Genomic DNA, 22,952 nt, shown 5'->3' with positions numbered 1-22,952 from the left:
CAAACCAGGAGACTATTTAGTCTTTAAGAGCATGAAAAGTAATAGTAGTACCTTTTGTGTTCTCACACAGAGCATTCGGTGGCTGCCAGGTTTGGCGGTTGTTAGAATATATTAATTTAAAATCAGTACCTCTTGAAAGTAGCTAACAATTTACTTTGGTGTGGACAGTAAAAGTTATGAGCGTCTTATTTTTGCAGTTATTGTGTATTAACTGGGCTTAACGGGTCAGGCTACCAATAGCTGCTAAAAATGCTAACACTGTTAGTGTACAACATTAAATATCACGAGAATTTCACTCAAATATTGCAGCAGGGATGTCTTCGATGATCTGTGTGGACATTTCACCACACAACACTCCAAATTATTCCAGCTGTTTGCAATAAAATCCTTCAAAGAATTCAAAACTAAGAAAAGGAGCCATTCTGGAGCTGAACTGTAATGAGCTACAGGGGTCAATAAAGAATTACACAGGGGTCAACATTTTGAAATGCTCCAATCATGTTGAAAACTATACCACATTATTTGTCTGATCATAACAATTCCAAAAAGGTATAGTTTGGACTGTCTATGACTGAATGTTTTGGAGTTATGGGGTAAAAGCAGCAAAAATGGTGACAAAAGTCACTTTCAGTTTGTACAGGGGTCAAAAATAAAAATGGCTCCAGTCTTGGTAAAATGTGATGCAAATTATTGGTTGAAATAAAAGGATTAAAAATGGAATAATTTTGACTGTGTTGAATTTTGGTCTCCAAAGTAACGCTCAAACAAGTTTGACGTCTATTGGATTCTATGACATGTGACATATGTTACCCCATAACATGATAACTAAGCATGACAGATGGTGCAAACTATTCCTTTTTAAAATGCTATTAATTCAACCAATAATTTGCATCATTATTTACCAAAATTGGAGCAACTTTAAGTTTTGACCCCTGTACAAACTGAAACTGATCTTTGTCACCATTTTTGTTGTTTTTACCCCATAACTCCAAAACATTCAGTCATAGATAGTCCAAACTATATCTTTTTGGAATTGTTATGATCAGACAAATAATGTGGTATAGTTTTCACCATGATTGGAGCATTTTAAAATTTTGACCACGTGTAATTCTTTATTGACCCCTGTATGTCATTAGAGGTCAGCTCCCTAATGGCTCCCCTTCTAAATTCATTTAGTACATCTCAGAGAAGCCTCATGCCAAATTTCATGCTTATATCCACTTTTGCACTATCCTTCCAAATTTGGTTGCTAACCCACCTGACGAACAACAGACCGTCACAACTGCTAGCAGCCGCTGTCAGTGGTCTCTGAGGTTACCGACATTGCAAGAGGTGGAGACCGCTGTCACTCAAAGCGACCATGCCCCCAGTTATACGTAACTTTATGGCTTAAACCAAGAAGTTAGAAACTATCTACAGAGACCAAAACTGTTTCTGTACCAGGCTATATTTCTGCTCTAAAGTTGGATATTTTTACATGGTCTCCTATGGGAATGTGCTGCCTTTTTGAGCCAGACCCAAGCGGCCAGTCAAGGAACTGCAACTTTTTCTTCTTCTGGTAGAGCTTCATCTGAGGCCATCGAAGCTTCCCTCTTGGGCATAATAAGCTTCTTTTTAATTACTGGAGCAAATATGATGTTTCATAAAACCCTCACAGTTGTAATGGTTCAAGTACAACCCAGGACCTCTTTGCAAGAGAAGATACAGTTGTTTTACATGTTCTCTTATTGACAGCATCACAAGTTCAGAGGACGTAACAGTGCGTGCTACACACGGCAAACAAACCAGTAAGGGGTCAGCCACACGGGGTTGGCCATTAAAAAAGCAGGAGGTCAGAACCAGAGAGGCAGTCAAACCAGGCACCAGAGTCCAGAGGGACAGGCTAAACCTCAGAATCTAGAAGACAAAACAGGGGTCAGTTACCAGAAAATACAGACGCACAAAGGACATGACACAGCAAGGGATGACACACAAGATAATCTGTCACTGACCACAGGAGGAGAGAGGCATTAAATAGACAGGGAGGTAATCAAGACAACACCTGGAGGACAACACAAGAGGAAATCCACAGACACAGACACAGGAGGAAACTATGGAGTCCACATGCACATTTTTGGACTGGCTAGTTTGTCATCATTTTGGTATCAAATTCTTCCCAACATACAAAACCATTTCTCTTCTTCCTTACATCACTATTGAAAGATAGATATTTTATTGGGAATGTTAGTCTTTTACATTTATTGCTTACACGTGTGAAAAATAAAGACTGTTTATTGAATTGCTGATATGTTACTGATATAAAGAGAGCAGTCATTTCACTTGATTTAAATGTTAAAGAATAAATGTTTTGTGGCAAATACCATATTTTCTGGAGTATAAGTCACTTTTTACTAGGTTGACCGGTCCTGTGACTTATACTCCAGTGTGACTTACAGTATACACTGAAAAATCATACATTCATTTTGACTACTAATAATTATATTGACTATTTACGGTGCATCCAGAAAGTATTCACAGTGCTTCACTTTTTCCACATTTTGTTATGTCATTCCAAAATGAAATAATTTTTTTTCCTCAAAATTCTAATCACAGAACCCCATAATGACAAAGTTTTTTTTTTTTAATTTTTTGCAAATGTATAAAAAAAAATTAAGAAATCATATGTACAACCCCAATTCCAATGAAGTTGGGACATCGTGTAAAATGTAAATAAAAACAGAATACAATGATTTGAAAATCCTCTTCAACCTATATTCAATTGAATACACCACAGAGACAAGATATTTACTGTTCAAACTGATAAACTTTATTGTTTTTGTGCAAATATTTGCTCATTTTGAAATGGATGCCTGCAACATGTTTCAAAAAAGTTGGCACAGAGCAACAAAAAACTGGGGAAGTTGATGAATGCTCAAAGAACACCTAATTGGAAAAGGTGAGTGTCGTGATTGGGTATAAAAGGAGCATCCCAAAAAGGCTCAGCCGTTCACAAGCAAAGATGGGCAAGGATCACTACTTTGTCAACAACTGCGTGAAAAAAATTTCCAACAGTTTAAGAACAATACTTCTCAATGTTCAATAGCAAGGAATTTAGGGATTTCAACAACTTCAGTCCATAATACATCAGAAGATTCAGAGAACTGGAGAATTTTCTACAGTGGGGCAAAAAAGTATTTAGTCAGTCCCTGATTGTGCAAGTTCTCCTACTTAGAAAGATGAGAGAGGTCTGTAATTTTCAACATAGGTACACTTCAACTGTGAGAGACAAAATAAGAAAAAAATCCAGGAAATCACATTGTAAGATTTTTAAAGAATTTATTGTAAATTATGGTGGAAAAATAGTATTTGGTCAATAACAAAAGTTCAACTCAATACTTTGTAACGTAATCTTGTTGGTAATGACAGAGGTCCAACATTTCCTGTAAGTCTTCACCAGGTTTGCACACACTGTAGCTGGTATTTTGGCCCATTCCTCCATGCAGATCTCCTCTAGAGCAGTGATGGTTTTGGGGCTGTCGCTGGGCAACATGGACTTTCAACTAACACAACAAATATTCTATGGGGGTTGACGTCTGGAGACTGGCTTGGCCACTCCAGGACCTTGAAATGCTTTTTAGGGAGCCACTCCTTCGTTGCCCGAGCGGTGTGTTTGGGATCATTGTCATGCTGGAAGACCCAGTCATGTTGCATCTTCATGCTGTCACTGATGGAAGGAGGTTTTGGCTTAAAATCTCACGATACATGGCCCCGTTCATTCTTCCCTTACACAGATCAGTCGTGCTGTCCCCTTTGCAGAAAAACAGCCCCAAAGCATGATGTTTCCACCCCCATGCTTCACAGTAGATATGGTTTCTTGGAATGCAACTCAGCATTCTTCTTCCTCCAACACGACGAGTTGAGTTTTTACCAAAATGTTCTATTTGGTTTCATCTGACCACATGATATTCTCCCAATCCTCTTCTGGATCATCCATATGGTCTCTGGCAAACGTCAGATGGGCCTGGACATGTACTGGCTTAAGCAGGGGGACACGCCTGGCACTGCAGGATTTGAGTCCCTCTCTGTGTAGTGTGTAACCTTTGTTACTTTTGTCCCGGCTCTCTGCAGGTCATTCATCAGGTCCCTCCATGCAGTATTGGGATTTTTGTTCACCGTTCTCATGATCATTTTGAACCCATGGGATGAGATCTTGTGTGAAGCCCCAGGTCGAGGGAGATTATCAATGGTCTTGTATGTCTTCCATTTACTTACAGTTGCTCCAACAGTTGATTTATTCACACCAACCTGCTTGATTGTTGTAGATTCACTCTTCCCAGCCTGGTGCACATCTACAATTTTCTTCCTGGTGTCCTTCGACAGTTCTTTGGTCTTGGCCATGGTTGAGTTTCGAATCTGACTGTTTGAGGCTGTGGATAGGTATCTTTTATACAGATAACAAGTTCCAACAGGTGCCATTAATACAGGTAACAGGTGGAGGACAGAAGAACTTCTTAAAGAAGAAGTTACAGGTCTGTGGGAGCCAGAAATCTTGCTTGTTTGTGGGTGACCAAATACTTATTCTCCACCATAATTTATAAATAAATTCTTTAAAAATCCTACCATGTGATTTTCTGGATTTTTTTTCTCATTTTGTCTCTCATAGTTGAAGTGTACCTATGATGAACATTACAGACCTCGCTCATCTTTCTAAGTAGGAGAACTTGCACAATCAGGGCTGACTAAAATACTTTTTTTGCCCGCTGTACACATAAGTGGCAAGGCGAAAACCAACACTGAATGCCCGTGACCTTTGATCCCTCAGGTGGTACTGCATTAAAAACCGACATCATTATGTAAAGGATCTTACCCTGTGGGCTCAGAAACACTTCAGAAAACAATTGTCAATTAACACAGTTCGTCGCTATATCTACAAGTGCAAGTTAAAACTACCATGCAAAGCAAAAGCCATACATCAACAACATCCAGAAATGCTGCTGCCTTCTCTGGGCCCGAGCTCATTTGAAATGGACAGACACAAAGTGGAAAATTGTGCTGTGGTCTGATGAGTCCACATTTCAAATTGTTTTTGGAAATCATGGATGTCGTGTCCTCCAGAAAAAGAGGAAGAAGACCATCCAGATTGTTACCAGCGCAAGTTCAAAAGCCAGCATCTGTGATGGTATGGGGTGTGTTCATGCCCATGGCATGGGCAACCTACACATCTGTGATGGCACCATCAATGCTGAAAGGTACATCCAGGTTTTGGAGCAACACATGCTGCCATCTAAGCAACGTCTTTTTCAGGGACGTCCCTGCTTATTTCAGGAAGACAATGCCAAGCCACATTCTGCACGTGTTACACAGAGTTCAGGTAACTAACTGGCCTGTCTACAGTCCAGACCTGTCGCCCATTGAAAATTGTTGGGCTCATTATCAAACGCAAAATAAGACAACAGAGACCCCGGACTGTTGAACAACTGAAGTCGTACATCAAGCAGAATGGGAAAGAATCCACTCCAAGTTTCAACAATGAGCATCTCAGATTCTTACTGAGTGGTTGTTAGAGGAAAGGTGATGCAGCTTTTTTGAACGTGTTTGCAGGTATCCATTTCAAAATGAGCAAATCATTGTACATAAACATAAGTTTATCTAGTTGAACATTAAATATCTTTGTCTTTGTGGTGTATTCAACTGTAATATAGGTTGAACAGGATTTGCAAATCATTGTATTCTGTTTTTATTTACTTTTACACAATGTCCCCAACTTGATTGAAATTGGGGTTGTACATAAGTTATTCACACCCTGTTTGTCAATATTTTGCTGATGCTCCTTTGGCAGCAATTTCAGCCTCAAGTCTTCTTGACGTAATATCTACAGAAAGTGCGTATGGTCGTACAATATCCCAAAAACATTTTAATGGCTGCAGACACCAAATGGTGTTGCCCATTTCCATGTGTACAAATGAACTTCTGTCATTTCTGGTATGATAAGAGGTATGCTCAGAGCTGTGGGGTGTTGAGAAGAGGCAACTGCAAAACTTAAGGGCTGCAATATGGCTGAGGAACACTGCAGTCTCACTGTTAAATCATTACACTTCCACAACTATATGTTTTAAGGCTGAAATAGACATTACCATCAATTGCAAATAATAGAACATCTTGGTGCTTATTAGGCTGAGTCACAGGTACACCAATTATTTTCTTCTCAATTTTCCCATTATCGCCACAAAAATTGCCATAATGGATGGAAAAATGTATTCCTGTGATGTAGCGAACTGATGAGTGTCTCTTAATTTAGAACCCGTCTATAAAGCAGTTCACAGTGCTTTATAATAATCACAGTGAATTATTGATAAATGTCAAAGGCAAGTTAAGGAGTAGTACGCAACCCTGAAAAAGGACAAACCTGCTGTTTTCCAGCCTGTATCTAGCTGTTCCAAAAGCCGTGACTTTATCTCAGTTGACCCGCGGTCTATCTAGGTCATGAAAATCAAAGCATAAAGGTCACGTATTGAACAACTCTGAGATAAATGGCTTTGGTGCTTGAGATGAAAAATCTCAAAGTGTGCAGCACATTTGATCACACTGCTGATGACTGTTTTAGAAACGCGCCAGAATTCCGTAAGATGAGGTATGAAATGTTATACCCCCATCACACATAGCCAAACTCATGCAGATTGGCGTCGGAATGACCAATCTAAATGGAAAGTGGACTGCATTTATATAGCACTTTTCCATCTGCATCAGACGTTCAAAGAGCTTTACATATCAGTGCCTCACATTCACCCCGATGTCAGGCTGCTGTTATGCAAGGTGCCCACTATACACTGGGAGCAACTAGGGGATTAAGGACCTTGCCCAAGGGCCCTTAGTAATTTTCCAGTCAGGCTGGGATTTGAACTGAGAATCCGCTGATCTCAAGCCCAACGTTTAACCATGAGACCATCACCTCACCTAAACATAATCTGGATATGAAGTGCACCAGGTGTGTTGCAAGAGTGTGGTGACTGCTGAACTTTTTGATTTTAATTTAGACGGCTGTGTAAACAGGTTCAGAGTCCACAGTGCCTGCATGAGGGAAGTGTAGGGAGTGCATGTCTCATTTCACAGCTGCTGCTCTCCTCGCCTGTTTTGTTCACAGGTGCTTCTAGCAAAATCCACAGTATACATTTTCATATTATATGAGCAACATTAAATAATTAACACCTTTTAGAGAAGTTACTAAAATTGGGGAAGAGGACACAGGCATGATATATATATATATATATATATATATACGAGGGCTGTCAATAAAGTATAGGTCCTTTTTATTTTTTTCAAAAACTATATGGATTTCATTCATATGTTTTTACGTCAGACATGCTTGAACCCTTGTGCGCATGCGTGAGTTTTTCCACGCCTGTCGGTGACGTCATTCGCCTGTGAGCACTCCTTGTGGGAGGAGTCATCCAGCCCCTCGTCGGAATTCCTTTGTCTGAGAAGTTGCTGAGAGACTGGCGCTTTGTTTGATCAAAATTTTTTCTAAACCTGTGAGGCACATCGAAGTGGACACGGTTCGAAAAATTAAGCTGGTTTTCGGTGAAAATTTTAATGGCTGATGAGAGATTTTGAGGTGATACTGTCGCTTTAAGGACTTCACACAGAGCGGCACATCACGCAGCGCTCCCAGGCGCCGTCATCAGCCTGTTTCAAGCTGAAAACCTCCACATTTCAGGCTCTATTGATCCAGGATGTCGTGAGAGAACAGAGAAGTTTCAGAAGAAGTCGGTTTCAGCATTTTATCCGGATATTCCACTGTTAAAGGAGATTTTTTTAATGAAGACGTGCGGGCGGGTCTGCGCGTCGGGACGCAGCCGGCGCGGTGCGGCGGCACAGGAAAAACACCTCCATGTTGATAACCATTTGTAAAATCCAGGCGGCCTTTGATGGCTTTCAGTAGAGGGTGTATATGCGAAATTGTTTAACAGCTGGACATGTTCCAACTTGTCCTTAAGGCTTCCAACAGAGATGTTTTTCCTGTGGCGGAGCGTCGCAGCGGCTGCGAGCCGACGCTGCAATCCGCCCGCACGTCTTTCATTAAAAAAAATCTCCTTTAACAGTGAAATATCCGGATAAAATGCTGAAACCGACTTCTTCTGAAACTTCTCTGTTCTCTCACGACGTCCTGGATCAATAGAGCCTGAAATGTGAGGTTTTCAGCTTGAAACAGGCTGATGACGGCGCCTGGGAGCGCTATGCGACGTCCCGCTCCGTGGGAAGTCCTTAAAGCGACAGTATCACCTCAAAATCTCTCATCAGCCGTTAAAATTTTCACCGAAAACCAGCTTAATTTTCGAACCGTGTCCACTTCGATGTGCCTCACAGGTTTAGAAAAAATTTTGATCAAACAAAGCGCCAGTCTCTCAGCAACTTCTCAGACAAAGGAATTCCGACAAGGGGCTGGACGACTCCTCCCACAAGGAGTGCTCACAGGCGAATGATGTCACCGACAGGCGTGGAAAAACTCACGCATGCGCATGAGGGTTCAAGCATGTCTGACGTAAAAACATATGAATGAAATCCATATAGTTTTTGAAAAAAATAAAAAGGACCTATACTTTATTGACAGACCTCATATATATATATATATATATATATATATACAAGGTCTATTAGAAAAAGTATCTGACCTTATTATTTTTTTCAAAAACCATATGGATTTGAATCACGTGTGATTGCGTCAGCCAAGCTTGAACCTTCGTGCGCATGCGTGAGTTTTTCCACGCCTGTCGGTTGCGTAATTCGCCTGTGAGCAGGCTTTGAGTGAGGAGTGGTCCACCCCCTCATCGTTTTTTCATTGTTTAGGAATGGCTCAGAGACTGCTGCTTTGCTTGATCAAAATTTTTCCAGATGACATCCCGGATAAAACACAGCGTCCATTTTGGAAATGAATGGAACATTCCACTGTTACAGGAGTTTTTGTCATGGAAAGAGGAGAGGAGGCTTCGCGCGTCGCGGCGGTGCCGCATGGCGCAAAGCAATGCCGTGATGAAGCCTCACGGGACATGTGATTTCTCGGATAATCACTCAATGGAAAAACCACCGACAGCTGTCTGAACGCCATCTCACAGCCGTCCTGTGAGACCAAAAAGGAGGTGGTTTTGTCTCGTTCCAGTAGCGAATCCATCGTGACATGTGAAGCCTCCGCTCGGCTTTCCATGACAAAATCTCTTGTTAAAAGTGAAATCTGCCAGAAAATGGTTGATGTCCAGCTCTTGTGATAACCAGAGAAATTGCACATGATGGTCACGGATCCAGACAGCCATCCGTTTAGAAATGAAATGGTCGCTCAGCCTGTCGATTGCGGCTTTGGAGCGCGGCACACCACCAGTTGCTCTGGGCCGTCCTTAAAGCGACAGTAACACTCCGTAATCTCTTTGAAGCCCATAAATGTTTCACCAAAAACCATCTGAATTTCTCGAATGGTGTCCACTTTGATGTCCCTCACAGTTTCTGAAAAAATTTTGATCAAGCAAAGCGGCAGTCTCTAAGCCATTCCTAAACAATGAAAAAAAACGACGAGAGGGCTGGACCACTCCTCACTCAAAGCCTGCTCACAGGCGAATGACGCAACCGACAGGCGTGAAAAAACTCACGCATGCGCACGAAGGTTCAAGCTTGGCTGACGCAATCACACGTGATTCAAATCCATATGGTTTTTGAAAAAAATAATAAGGTCTGATACTTTTCTAATAGACCTCGTATATATATATATATATATATATATATATATATATATATATATATATATATATAATATATATATATACACACAAGGGTTGGGAGGGTTACTTTAAAAATGTATTCCGATACAGTTACTAGTTACCTGTTGAAAATGTAGTCAGTAATGCAATCCAAGTACCATAATATAAAGTAATGGAATTTGATTACTTTCAGTTACTTCTGGATTACTCCAATATCATTTTCTGCTAATACAGACAAAAGAACTAAATATAAATAGTCTTGACCACATAGTACAGTTTATTAAGCAAAAATAAAACTGTTTCTTTTACATGGCATGCTCTGTTTTACTTCACATTATGAATTAAGAGCACCCACAATATTGTTTTAAACACACCCAGTGTTCACCTGCTAAATTTTCAACAAAAAAGAAGCTTCCCCAAAAGGCTCAGCCATTCACAAGCAAAGATGGGGCAAGGATCACCACTTTGTGAACAACTGCATGAAAAAATAGTCCATCAGTTTAAGAACATTGTTTCTCAATGTTCAATTGCAAGGAATTTAGGGAGTCCATCATCTACAGTCCATAATATAATGAGAAGATTCAGAGAATCCGGAGAACTTTCTACACATAAGCAGCAAGGCTGAGAACCAACATTGAATGCCTGTGACCTTTGATCCCTCAGGCGGCACTGCATTAAAAACCGATATCATTGTGTAAAGGATCTTACCGCATGGGCTCAGGAACATTTCAGAAAACTACTGTCAGCTAACACAGTTTGTCGCTACATGTACAAGTGCAAGTTAAAACTCTACCATGCAAAGTGAAAGTCATACATCAACAACATCCAGAAACGCTGCCGCCTTCTCTGGGCCCAAGCTCATTTGAAATGGACAGACACAAAGTGGAAAAGTGTACTGTGGTCTGATGAGTCCACGTTTCAAATTGCTTTTGGAAATCATGGACATTATGTCCTCTGGACAAAAGAGGAAAAAGAACATCCAGACTGTTACTAGCGCAAAGTTCAAAAGCCAGTATCTGTGATGGTACTGGGGTGTGTTAGTTCCCATGGCATGGGCAACTTACACATCTGTGATGGCACCATCAATGCTGAAAGGTACATCCAGGTTTTGGAGCAACACATGCTGCCATCCAAGCAACGTCTTTTTCAGGGACGTCCCTGCTTATTTCAGGAAGACAATGCCAAGCCACATTCTGCACGTGTTACAACAGTGTGGCTTCGTAGTAAAAGAATGCGGGTACTAGACTGGCCTGCCTGCAGTCCAGACATGTCACCCACTGAAAATGTGTGGCACATTATGAAGCACAAAATACGACAACGGAGACACCGGACTGTTGAACAACTGAAGTCGCACATCATTCAAGAATGGGAAAGAATTCCACCTACAAAGCTTAAACAACTAGTGTCCTCAGTTCCCAAACGCTTAATAAGTGTTTTTAGAAGGAAAGGTGATGTAACACAGTGATAAACATACCACACTGCACCAACTTATTTGAAATGTGTTGCAGGCACCCATTTCAAAATGAGCAAATATTTGCACAAAAACAATAAAGTTTATCGTTTGAACATTAAATATCTTGTCTTTGTGGTGTATTCAATTGAATATAGGTTGAAGAGGATTTGCAAATCATTGTATTTTTATTTACATTTTACACAACGTCCCAACTTCATTGGAATTGGGGTTGTAAAATAAGTATTGAACATATGACCATTTTTCTCTTTAAATTTATTTCTAAAAGTGCTATTGACATGAAATTTTCACCAGATGTTGGTAACAACACAGGTAATCCACATATACAAAGAAATCAAACCATAGATGTCCATCAATTAAGTTATGTGTATGGATGCCCTCACATTTGCACGACTTTGATCCATGTACTTGCACGCACATTGTCATGTCATTCCCACCCGCTGTGTTCCCAGCTGGACGCCGCGCTTTATTTCACTGGATGCCACGTGTTGTTCGCTGGATGCTGCTTATATAAAATAATTATTTTGTAGCTGATTAATCATTTTCTCTGCGAATTTGCTGTTGGAAATGCCTCTCATCGCTTCCGGTATCACAGAGTAGCGTTCCAGGTGCTGCTTTTCTAGCGTGCGCTTAATGAGGTGGAGAACGTATTTGGAGCCATCTAAAAAGGTAATATGTTTATCTTGTCATGGCTTGGTAAAACAGCCGCATGTTCATCTCTTCTTGTGAGCAGTTGTAAAAGTACATTTATGATAGATTTAACATCTCCATATAATCGTTCAGACAAGCTGAGCTCTGATACGGTGCGCTGACGCAATCACTCGCACGCACATGCAGTGTTTTTGAATTGTTTGTGTAATGTTCACGTGAAGTTCACGTCATTAATGCGTGATAGAGATTTTGAACATTTCAAAATTTTCTTTGCCGTGCACAGTTTATAACGGTTTGCAACGAGTTTGAGATGAGTTTACTCTTGTGCACGGCAGAGTGCGTGCAAGTATGCAGATCAAACTCTTGCAAGTGTCATGGCACCTTCATAATCTGAAATGACACAGGATAAAAATTATTTACCATGCTTACTGAAATTTATTTAATACTTTGTCCAAAAACCTTTGTTGGCAATGACAGCCTCCTGTCTGGAGAAACTAGTTGCACACCTTGCTCAGGTGTGATTTTGACCCATTCTTCCACATAAACAGTCTTCAAATCTTGAAGGTTCCGTGGACCTCTTCTTGGAACTCTGATCTTTAGTTCTTTCCATAGATTTTCTATTTAATTCAAGTCAGGTGACTGGCTGAGCCACTCTAGCAGGTTTATTTTTATTCTCTGAAACCAATTGAGAGTTTCCTTGGCTGTGTGTTTGGGATCATTGGCTTGCTGAACTGTCCATCCTTGTTTCATTTTCATAATCCTGGTAGATTTTCATCAAGAATGTCTCATACATTTTTCCATTCTTCCTATCTCCAATTATATGAAGTTTGCCAGTGTCATTGCTGAAAAACAGCCCCACACCATGATGTTCCCAACTCCAAACTTCACGGTTGGTATGGTGTTTTGGGGGTGATGTGCAGTGCCATTTGTGGTGTGTATCATGGCATCCAAAGAGTTCAAAATGGTTTCATCTATTGCACTTGCGCTTTTTCAGGTATTCAATACTTTTTCCTCTGTGGTGTTTTACATTATTGCACATAATTTATGAACATCTGTGATTTGATTTCCTTTCATGTGTGGGTTACTTTGGTTGTTATTGACATCTGGTGAAAATTCCACATCAATAGCACCTTTAGAAATATATTTACAGAGAAAAATGATTATGTGTTCATTACTTATTTTACCCGCTGTACATTATAACACATTCAGCACAACATGTTCGTTCAGGGAGATGCTGGATGTGCTCCTTAAAAAATAAATAAATAAATAAAAATCAAAAAACAAAAACAAAGAAAACAAGCTGATTTGTGCCCCGTAAAATAATTTTCAAAAAAAACAACTTACTCCACAGATGATCATGAATGAGGGAAAATCCATTAAGAAAGACAAATGATTTCGAAAGGCTGCAGCAGAGATGCAACAGAAATGCAGCAAAAGCACTGCCAACATAAATACATCGATGGATGTGAGACAGGCATAAAACAGTTATGCCTCACACTCAGCTATGAAACAGTCACTATAAAACACACGACCACCACATCAGGTTGTTTTTGTGTCAAAATTTTCCTCCACAGACTGATGTGTTGCTGAGATATGTGACCGGTCACTGAACAATCAGTGGAAATACGCAATGTGATGGACAGATTTAGATTTCACAATGGTAGTATTTCCAGATTATATTTAATAGAAGAAAGATAGCCAAACAAATTACCCATTTCCCGTTGCATAATCGTAATATTGTAACCGATGTCATCCAACAAAGCAATCAGAGCGGCTCATTTGAGTTTTCCTAATTAACAACTGAACTGACACAGTCATTCCAGTGGTACCCAAATGCTACTTTGGAGAGATCTAGTACCAAAGAACTCCAGTCATCATCTTAGGTCACTGCTTCAGCCCCGGTCTCACTTTCACAGACATGTATCCCAGAATGTCATGTCTGAAAACCTTGTCCATACCTTGGAAACACTTACAGTGTACATACAGTGTTTCTCCATTCCTTACATTTCCTTTTCTTTAATCTTACTTGCTCGACAAAAAGCTGATTAGCTCAATCAGACGTCTCTTATTTCTTAACTACTGAGGAAACCTGAATGAGGTGATCAGTGTTTTGCAGAGCATGGGGACATGAAAAATATGCAGATTAGAGGTCCTTAAGAACCAGAATTGGTAAATACATCCTCACAGGGTTGGGGTGGTGGTGTTGATGAACTGAGATATTCCATCATCGTGCCATGTTCTTGTTTTAAACATAGTGGGATTTTCAAGATGATTGAAAATAACCTTTTCTGCTGTAAACTTATCTCTGGAGCCTGTTGCACATACCAGGACATCACCAAGAGGTTTTCCAGAAATGCCAAGATTGTGCTGAAGTTATATTTGCATGTTCGCGGACAACCATTCAATCATTCATTCATTCTCAGCCACTTATTTGGGTCTGGGTCACGGTGGCAGCAGAGCAAGGAGCTCAATCCCACACTTCCTCTATCCTCAGCTGAGTCCTGTAACTCTTCCTGAGGGATCTCAAGGTACTCCCAAGCCAGCTGGGAAATATAATCTCTCCAGTGTGTCCTGCATCTTCCCCAGGGCCTCCTCCCAGTTGGACATACCCGGAAGACCTCCTTCGGGAGACAGCCAGGGAGCATCCTCACCAGATACCCAAACAGCCTGAACTGGCTCCTTTCAATGTGAAGAAGTAGTGATTCTACTCCAAGTCCCTCTCGGATAAGTGTAAGCCCAGATGCACAACGGAGAAATCTAATTTCTGCCGCTTGTATCCGCATTCTTATTCTTTTAGTCATTACCCAAAGCTCATGACTATAGATAAGGATAGGAGTGTAAATCGACTTGAAAATTGACAGTCTTGCCTTCCAGTTCAGCTACTTCTTTACCACAACGGATCAGTACAACGTTCAGACAAATTGCAGATGTTGCCAAAATCCATATATCAATCTCCCACCATCCACCATCTTGTTTTGGTGGCATTGCCACCCACTACCAGCTGATGGATATGTGGGAAATGTCCAAATTTTTGTGCATGACTTTAATTATGTTTTACTATGTATTTTTCATGACGATAACCTAGAGAAAATAGTCATTGACTTTATATTAATACATTCTCACTTCCAACTTGTCACATTTTTATGCTCGCCCCTTTCATGTGACGAGTTAGGTAGCCCCGTCACACTGATCTATGTTTTTGTTATGGTTATGGTTAAAGCTGTACAGCCTCTGGGTATTTTTTTTTTTAGATTGAAGTCATAAAATAATTTTCTTTGGCACCAATATAATTTTATTCTTTAGCATCTAAATTAGGGATTCATAATATGATATTGCCAATATGATCAAAATCCATACTGTCTGATACTGTTTACAATTTTGACTCCTGAAGGGTTGAAATTCAAGGGATCAGATGCCATGACCTACATTTGGTAGTGATACCATAGAACATGTGGGGGCTTCTCCTGATCTGTGTGAGCTTGCTGGGAAGGACACAGCGACTGCCAGTCGAAGTAAAGAAAGGCATCGTGAAGTCAGCTGACAGCTCGTGCTAACAAAATAAACAGAAATGTCAGAAAACCCCCGAAACAGCTAATTTCTGTGTAACTCTAATGTGTTTCTCATAGATTTTGTAAAGGTGAGTGAAAAATAAACACTTATAAATCTAAAAAAAACAACACTGTTTTAGAAAAAATATAACACCTTTGAAGTGATTTACAAAAGATTTTCTGGATGTTGCCGTTCACGCCCCGGTGCTGCCGACCGAACGGCTCCCTTAAAAATGGTCCATCCTGTCTTCACTGCACATGTGTCATTAGCCACGGTTCACGTATTATCACCTCGTTTCTGCTACAAACTGCACTCCAGTCATTATCTATCTCAGCGACAGATATCTGAAGCTTTTGTATAACAATCATTTCCACATAAATTCAGCATTATTTCATCTTAAAAGATGGAGGAAGCAATCAGAGCGCCGCAACTACACGAGCTGCTGGCTGATTTGTTCACTGCGAGTCGATCATTTCAAATCTTCACAGGGTTTTACCTCATTTCTGCTTAAAACGGCCTTGTTTCTGATTATCACTGACTTTAGAATGATTTACGAGGTTTTACCTTATCATCTCATGGTTAATAATCACAATATTCCCTTTGATCGCTTTGGGTAAAGAGAGTCAGACTCAGACTCAGGCGAGCTTCTGTGGTCCCAAATTAAGCATGCACAGTGAAGGCAGGCGGACCAATTTTTTTTTTTGGGGGGGGGGCTTCGATCTGCGACACTGGGGACGAGCATCAAGCAAATGGATCAGGTCACAGGCAATCTCAAAACAGTTTTAAGGTTATGGTTAGGGTTAACATTTCACCACCCATCACGTAGTGATGCAGCAGGGCTACCCAACACCTCACATATTGACGTTTGGTCAAAATGAACTATTTGCGTCAAAATGTGAAGACTTGGGTTTGAGAATGAGCTGGTTTTTATGGTAATTTACCACATGTAGAGGAGTGGTGGCCAAGTGGTTAGTGCACTTGGTTTCAGTGCGGAATCTTCCCCGTTCAAATCCCACCCCTGCCACATTTCTCCATGTACTGGAGTTGCGTCAGGAAGGGCATCCGGAGTAAAACTGCCAAATCTGTGCCAAATCAACATGCAGATCCACCTTGGATTTGCTGTGGCGACCCCGAGTGAAAACAAGGGAGCAGCCGAAGGGACTTACTAGCTGTGTGTGAAAACACACACACACACACACACACACACACACACACACACACACACACACACACACACACACACACACACACACACACACACACACACACACACACACACACACACACACACACACTATTTGGGACCTTTACTGTTCATCTGTATTGGCAAAAACCACTTGATCACTTGATTAAAAACAACAAAAAGTTAAAAACACCCCAGTATAATCTGATCCATGGTACCTGTGACTATAATATGTGTGAGAGCAGTCACAAACACCATCTCGGAGTCCATGTTTCTCTGTGTGTTCATCCACAGCACACTTCCTGTGTGTGTGTGTGTGTGTGTGTGTGTGTGTGTGTGTGTGTGTGTGTGTGTGTGTGTGTGTGTGTGTGTGTGTCACTTCTTGTTCCCTGGAGGATCTCCCCATCTGATTCCAGCACACTGATGTTAAATGCTCCGAGCAGGAAGGCACTCCACCCTGCTGCCCTCCGTTTCAGTTACAGAGGAATAACTGCTGCACGCCAGTCTTGGGGATTCTATCTTCTCCTTCAGTGCACAATGTCACAAGATGACAAACTGCTAGTCCCCAAACCTGAAAGTGTTACGAGGTCTAAGCCCGTAAGTGTGGGAATTTGTGCATGTGTGACCAGTGTGACCACGCACACCTATCTGAAGATTTAACTCCACATCAATTAAACTATTGTGACTGTAATCCCCTCGTCACTCATTGTGAGAGGTGTGACTGAGACGCTGAGGGCAGTGGAGATGATGATGTGTTCCCTTTGTCACAGTCATTCTGTGTGACCTTTGATTTCATCATAGAAGCTGCTCTGTAGCGGGACGAGGAGGAAGCTCATTGTTCACTCTCTCTGCAACAAGAAGGTGTGACACATCCAAAACGGAGGCTCACATACACAACGTGCAGTTAGGTTTATAAGTATATGGACAGTGACGCAGGTTTTGTGTGTGTGTGTATGTTTTCTCCTGTTCAGTGCCACAGTTGAAATGGAATATTTATGATGTACTTTTAGTGTAGACTTTTAGCTTTAATTCAGGGGGTGTTACAAAAATATTGCATTAACCATTTAGAAATTACTGTCTCTTTATTTTCAGAGCCCATAAGCATTTGGACAAACTAAATATGAGGATCATTTTAATGCAAGTTATCACTTTGGCAACAGATTTTCTTTAAACAAGTCAGGGGATGGATACATGAACATTTCCCAGTCACTGAATATGTCTAGGACTTCATTTACATCAATTATTAAGAAATACTAAACAGTATGGTATTGTAACTGTCTGAAGTGGGCAGTTCTCCAAAACCAAGTGACCATACAAGAAGGACAAGTGGGGGAAGTGTTATTTCTACCCGGTTCTTTTATGTAAGATTCTGTCCCTTACCAAAAACCAAACCATTGTATTTCAAGTTAGAAACCAGGCCTGGGACCCTCACAGACAGCGTCCATCTTGTGAAAGGCCCCTAAAATGAGTCATACATTTCTAATGTTACTGGCTCTCACCAACAGGGGAAGATCTCATTGTGTCTGAAACTTGGATACGTGATAAAGTAAAACTTAACATATTTCTCAGAACTTCCAAACAAATAACACAAATACTTGATAGCTAACATAAAACAAAGAATTAGCACAGATATTATCTAACAGAAGCCAACAAGACATCAGGACAACTCTGAAGGACCTACAGGTTTCTGTGGCTGTGACTGCAGAAGCTGTGTTTAGTGCACCTTTTGTGTTGCATCACCACTTACAAAACTTCATAGTGAAGTACAGAACAGAAAATTTTCTTAAAAGTGAGATGTGAAAATTTCAGAGGTTTTCCAGAAGGCACATACTGTATGAGACTCAAAAGCTAGAATTAATCTGTCTTGTTTTAAAACCTGTCTTTGCTGTATTCCTCCATCCAGTTTTGACCAATGCTGCACTTGGAAAATGTTGCAACACTCCCAGTTTCTCCAATCACTGCCACAGAAGCCTATCACGCTTTCAAAGTTGTCTGAATGGGATGTATTTGAAGTCCAGTATTTACTTGCTGACTTGGAAATGTTCATGTATCCATCCTGTGACATGGCTAAAGAAAAGTGGTTGCAGAATCACTATGGACATGACATCATGCAAGAGCTTGAAGAAGTCTGATTTAGTCTTGAGACCCATTTGTTCTGGTGCATATTCCTGGATTACATAGCGTGAAGCAGTAATATGACTCCCCCTGGATGGGATGGTCATCTGAGGCAGGTCACTTCCTCTGCCAAGGCCGGTACCACGGTACCATTTACAGCTACTTCGACTGGAGCAATCCAGATGTAGTGTCTTGTCCAAGGATGAAGACAGGTCACGTGACTGGAAACCAAACCCAGCTCTACATATTGGTAGCCCAACTACTTATATTTCACATTGACAAGATCGGGTCAAGACTGGCATCCTGTCTAGCCTTTCACCGCATAACTGGTGGGATAGGCTCCAGACCCCCAAAATGAATGAATATCAGCTCAGTGGATAAGAAGCTGGCCTGCCAATATGTAGACCTTGGTTTGAATCCCACTCATACAACTTGTTTGTATTGTCTCAGTCCACCCAGCTGTGAATTGGGACCAGCCTTGGCTGTGGAAGTAACCTGTGCTGGACTGGTGTCCCATTCCAGGGAGTTGTAGACTCTCATGTGCTACAGAATACAGAGATAAGCACTGGCACCAGCAGGCCTCAGGGCCAATATATCACCTACTTATTTATTTAATATCAGCTCAGGTCAGGTCTGGTAGTATGCGTTGGAGCTGTGCGTTGGTGCATTCACACAACGGACCTGCCTTAGCTCATGGATGGAAACCACCCAGGCAGACATTAAGGGGGTTGTTAATATAATTGGTTTTATATGAAACCAGTACATGAGCATTCACCAAATTAATTTCAGGGAGAAGCTGTCAGTATATCCATTAACACTCACATAAAAACATTCTGCTGCATCATAACCACCAGAATGCCAGAACTAGATTGTTTGCTTTGAGAAATAATGCCTTCTGTTAAGTCACTAATGACATTCATGTGGCGAGCACTCAAGGTCCAGCTCTGCCAAATAGGAATCTGACTTCATTTTTGACTTTGACCATTTTCTCTGCAATTCTGAACATCCATTTATTAAAAATTTTTTCCCAGCGACTTGTCATTTATCATGGATGAAATCAGCTGCATCATCTCCCTAAATTCATGTTGGCCAAATGTATAGTGCAGTTAAAACTTTGCAGTAAAGGATTTCTGCTGAAAAAAGTGATGTGCTTTTGTTCCAGATCAGAATGAATTTCATTGTGTGACAATCCAAGATGAAAGTATTCAGTACAGTTTATTTATACAGTGCCAAATCACAACTTTTGCTCACTTGGGGTCGATAAGGATCTACATGTCTATTCGAAAAGTTTAACATTGGATGCCCTTCCTGACACAACTACACATTACATGGATTTATTATTTATTATTATTTCTATTACCTCATAGTACCTTTGTATACACTAGTAGAGTTTTACCTTAGATTTGGAAAGTATAATAGAAGATATGCCTTACTGAATTTTCATGGAGAATGGGCAGGGGTTCCAGATCCAGATAGAAACCCAAATCTTATGAATTTACAACATGTATTCAAACCTCTGAGTTCTAGGATTTCTCCACACAGGTGAATTTTGATCCAGCAGACAGATGCATGAGAACAGCACATTATATTTTCAATTGTATAGTCGAGTGCTCACTGACTGTGACGAGCCAGTATTTCTTTGTGACTGCTGCTATTCCAGTGAGATCAGATTCAATTCACACAATTGTTAGAAAGGTAGAGTAGAAACGCTATAGTCTGCACAGAACATGCACCCAGCCAAAAATAAAATATAATCTTATTTTTGAGAGATGAATGCATCCTGACGGAGCCTCACTTTTGTTAGGCTCTGCTTTTATACATGATTTTCACCTTTCCATCTTTGTGGAACTGGTGTGTAAACATTTAGAAGGACTGAGGTGAACAGATTTGGTCCCCATGTCCCTGTTCCAATTACCAGCTGGCATGTATCTTTGATATATTTATTTATTTTTTACCTTCAGTGAGGAGATGGCCTTTCTTTCTGCCAGAACTATAGACACTGGAAAGGAAGATATCACATTTTACTGCCAATGGGGGGGTGAAAGCAGAAGAAACTGATTTAAAAACAACAAATTCATTATTATTTGTGACAAATGGTGTAAGCAACGAAAATTTCCAGAAATTTTGTTAAAATGTTGGACACATTTTATGTTTTGGGCAAATCGTAGTCAAAGAACAAAGTGAGAAAATCTGTGTATTTCTTAAAGCTACACTGTGTATGATTTAGCATCATCTAGTGGTAAGGTTGCAGATTGCATTATGCCACCACCGCACATGATTTTGTTTCACTTCTTTTGCGATGGTGATTCATGCACCCTTGCATTCTCTTGTGTTTCCAGAAAATCGAGGAGGACGCCACAGGATGCTGAAGGAAGGCACAGCAGTGGGCATTTTCGCTCAACTCCTTGAGACCCTTGGACAGCGGCGCAGCCCGAGGTTCATGTGTAAAATGAGTTGGCAGAGACCAAGAAATCAGACAGGGGATGTTTTTCTTCAGCAGCTGGGCAAAAAGTGAGTGTCACCCAAAAAAATGGTTAGGGATCTACTAAGAGGCAGGAGCACCACTGAACAGATACTCAAAGAATGCCATTGGTCACTAAAGTGTGGCACAGAGGAAGCACAAAGGAAGCTCAGTGGATGCACAGAGGAAGCACAGAAGATGCTCGGTGAACACAAGAAATTTCCTCTTTAGAATGCTGAAACAACACACAAGGGGCATTGAAGCACTTACACAGAAAGGGGTTTTTACATCCCTTATGTGTCCTTACAAAGATTTTAGATGCACAACGGACTCTCAAAGGATGGTGTCCTGTGTAAAGGACTCTGAAGCAAAATGTACAATCATATATTTCACAAAAATGAAGGCTATCAAATGTGTTAGCCTGCAGTAGCACCCACTAGTCAGTGCACAGGGGATCAACCACTGACTCCTCTTCTGTTTCTGTTTTCTTCAGTCTTCCAGCTGTGCTGCAACATAGGACATGCAGAGTAAGTATGTCTCTGTGGCTGCTGTATTAACACGGCAGCCTCTATGAGGGAGCTCACTCCGGTGTAAATATGATAGGCTCATTGTCAGCTTATGATGCAGGTAATTATACACAAGCGAACAGATGGTATGAATGCTATATTCCATTTATGTTAAACACCCCTAAATATTACACTCTGTAGCTTTACATATTACATTAGTTGTAGAAGCTTTTTAAAATTCATTAAATGCATTTATTAGTGAACTCCTAGGAAACTATAGAAAAGTGTTTTGTTCTCTAACAGGGCTGCCCAAATCTGCTTTACAGGTTTTTCTTTACAATCTCTGTTCTCTTCTGTTCAATATTCCTTTATCTGTGATGATGTCACAATACACAGAAATAACAGGAGCACCCAGACTGCATGAATAAGACTATTCACAGGTTGTGCAGAACCTGTATTGTATTAGATATTTGGTGTTATGAAGCAATAAGGCACAACTTTTTATAAATTGCATTCCTGTAATTTTTTTGTGGAAGTCAAGAAAATATGCATGAGAAAATGTGCCTTTTTTGTTTTTTGTTTGTCATTGTCAGGTTTTTTTTTTTATATTAATCTGTTGAGGGGGTAAAAATACCAGAAAAATATTAACTAGTTACTGTGTGTTTGTTTCCCTACCCCCTTACAAGTAACTCTTGTGTCATTCCTGTTTCTAATCAGTGCAGACAATGAGTTCAATTAACTTCTACCTAATTGTTTTTGCAAGCATAAAACGTGTTTGTGATGTGAAGAGTGAATTTAGCACCAAGGAACTTGCATCAACAGCAGGGAGCCCTGAGGTCGAGCTGTCTTGATCTGTCACTTCCACTTTTGGTTGACGTAATTGGACAAGACACCTAACGACACCACATCTAACACACGAGATAGGAACCACATGGGCACTGTGTGCAGTCTGGCCTCTATCTGTTCCCATTTTTGCAAGATAGCACCACAACAAGGAATACCCGAGGGGCAATTAAATGCCTGTCTACCCATTTGTCTCATCTCAGACCACAACACACTAGCAGAACCAGTAAAAGTAAAGCAATGAAGTCCCAGCTTTACAAAACAAACTGCAAACCCACACTGGTGTAACTATGATCCTTGACGCGGTTGTGGATGAATCCTATGTGCAGTGGTGGTTAAAAGGGAAAGTCACATCTGTGGCTCATATTTCTTATTTAATCATGCAGTCATTTGCATGTCCTGTCAGGGCGCTAAATCACCTATGATTGGGTCTCATATGTAGCACAATTAT

Source organism: Thalassophryne amazonica, chromosome 6, assembly GCF_902500255.1.
Source record: "Thalassophryne amazonica chromosome 6, fThaAma1.1, whole genome shotgun sequence".
Taxonomy (NCBI): Eukaryota; Metazoa; Chordata; class Actinopteri; order Batrachoidiformes; family Batrachoididae; genus Thalassophryne; species Thalassophryne amazonica.
The sequence above is the reverse complement of the archived record's forward strand: the minus strand, read 5'-3'. Positions refer to the sequence as shown.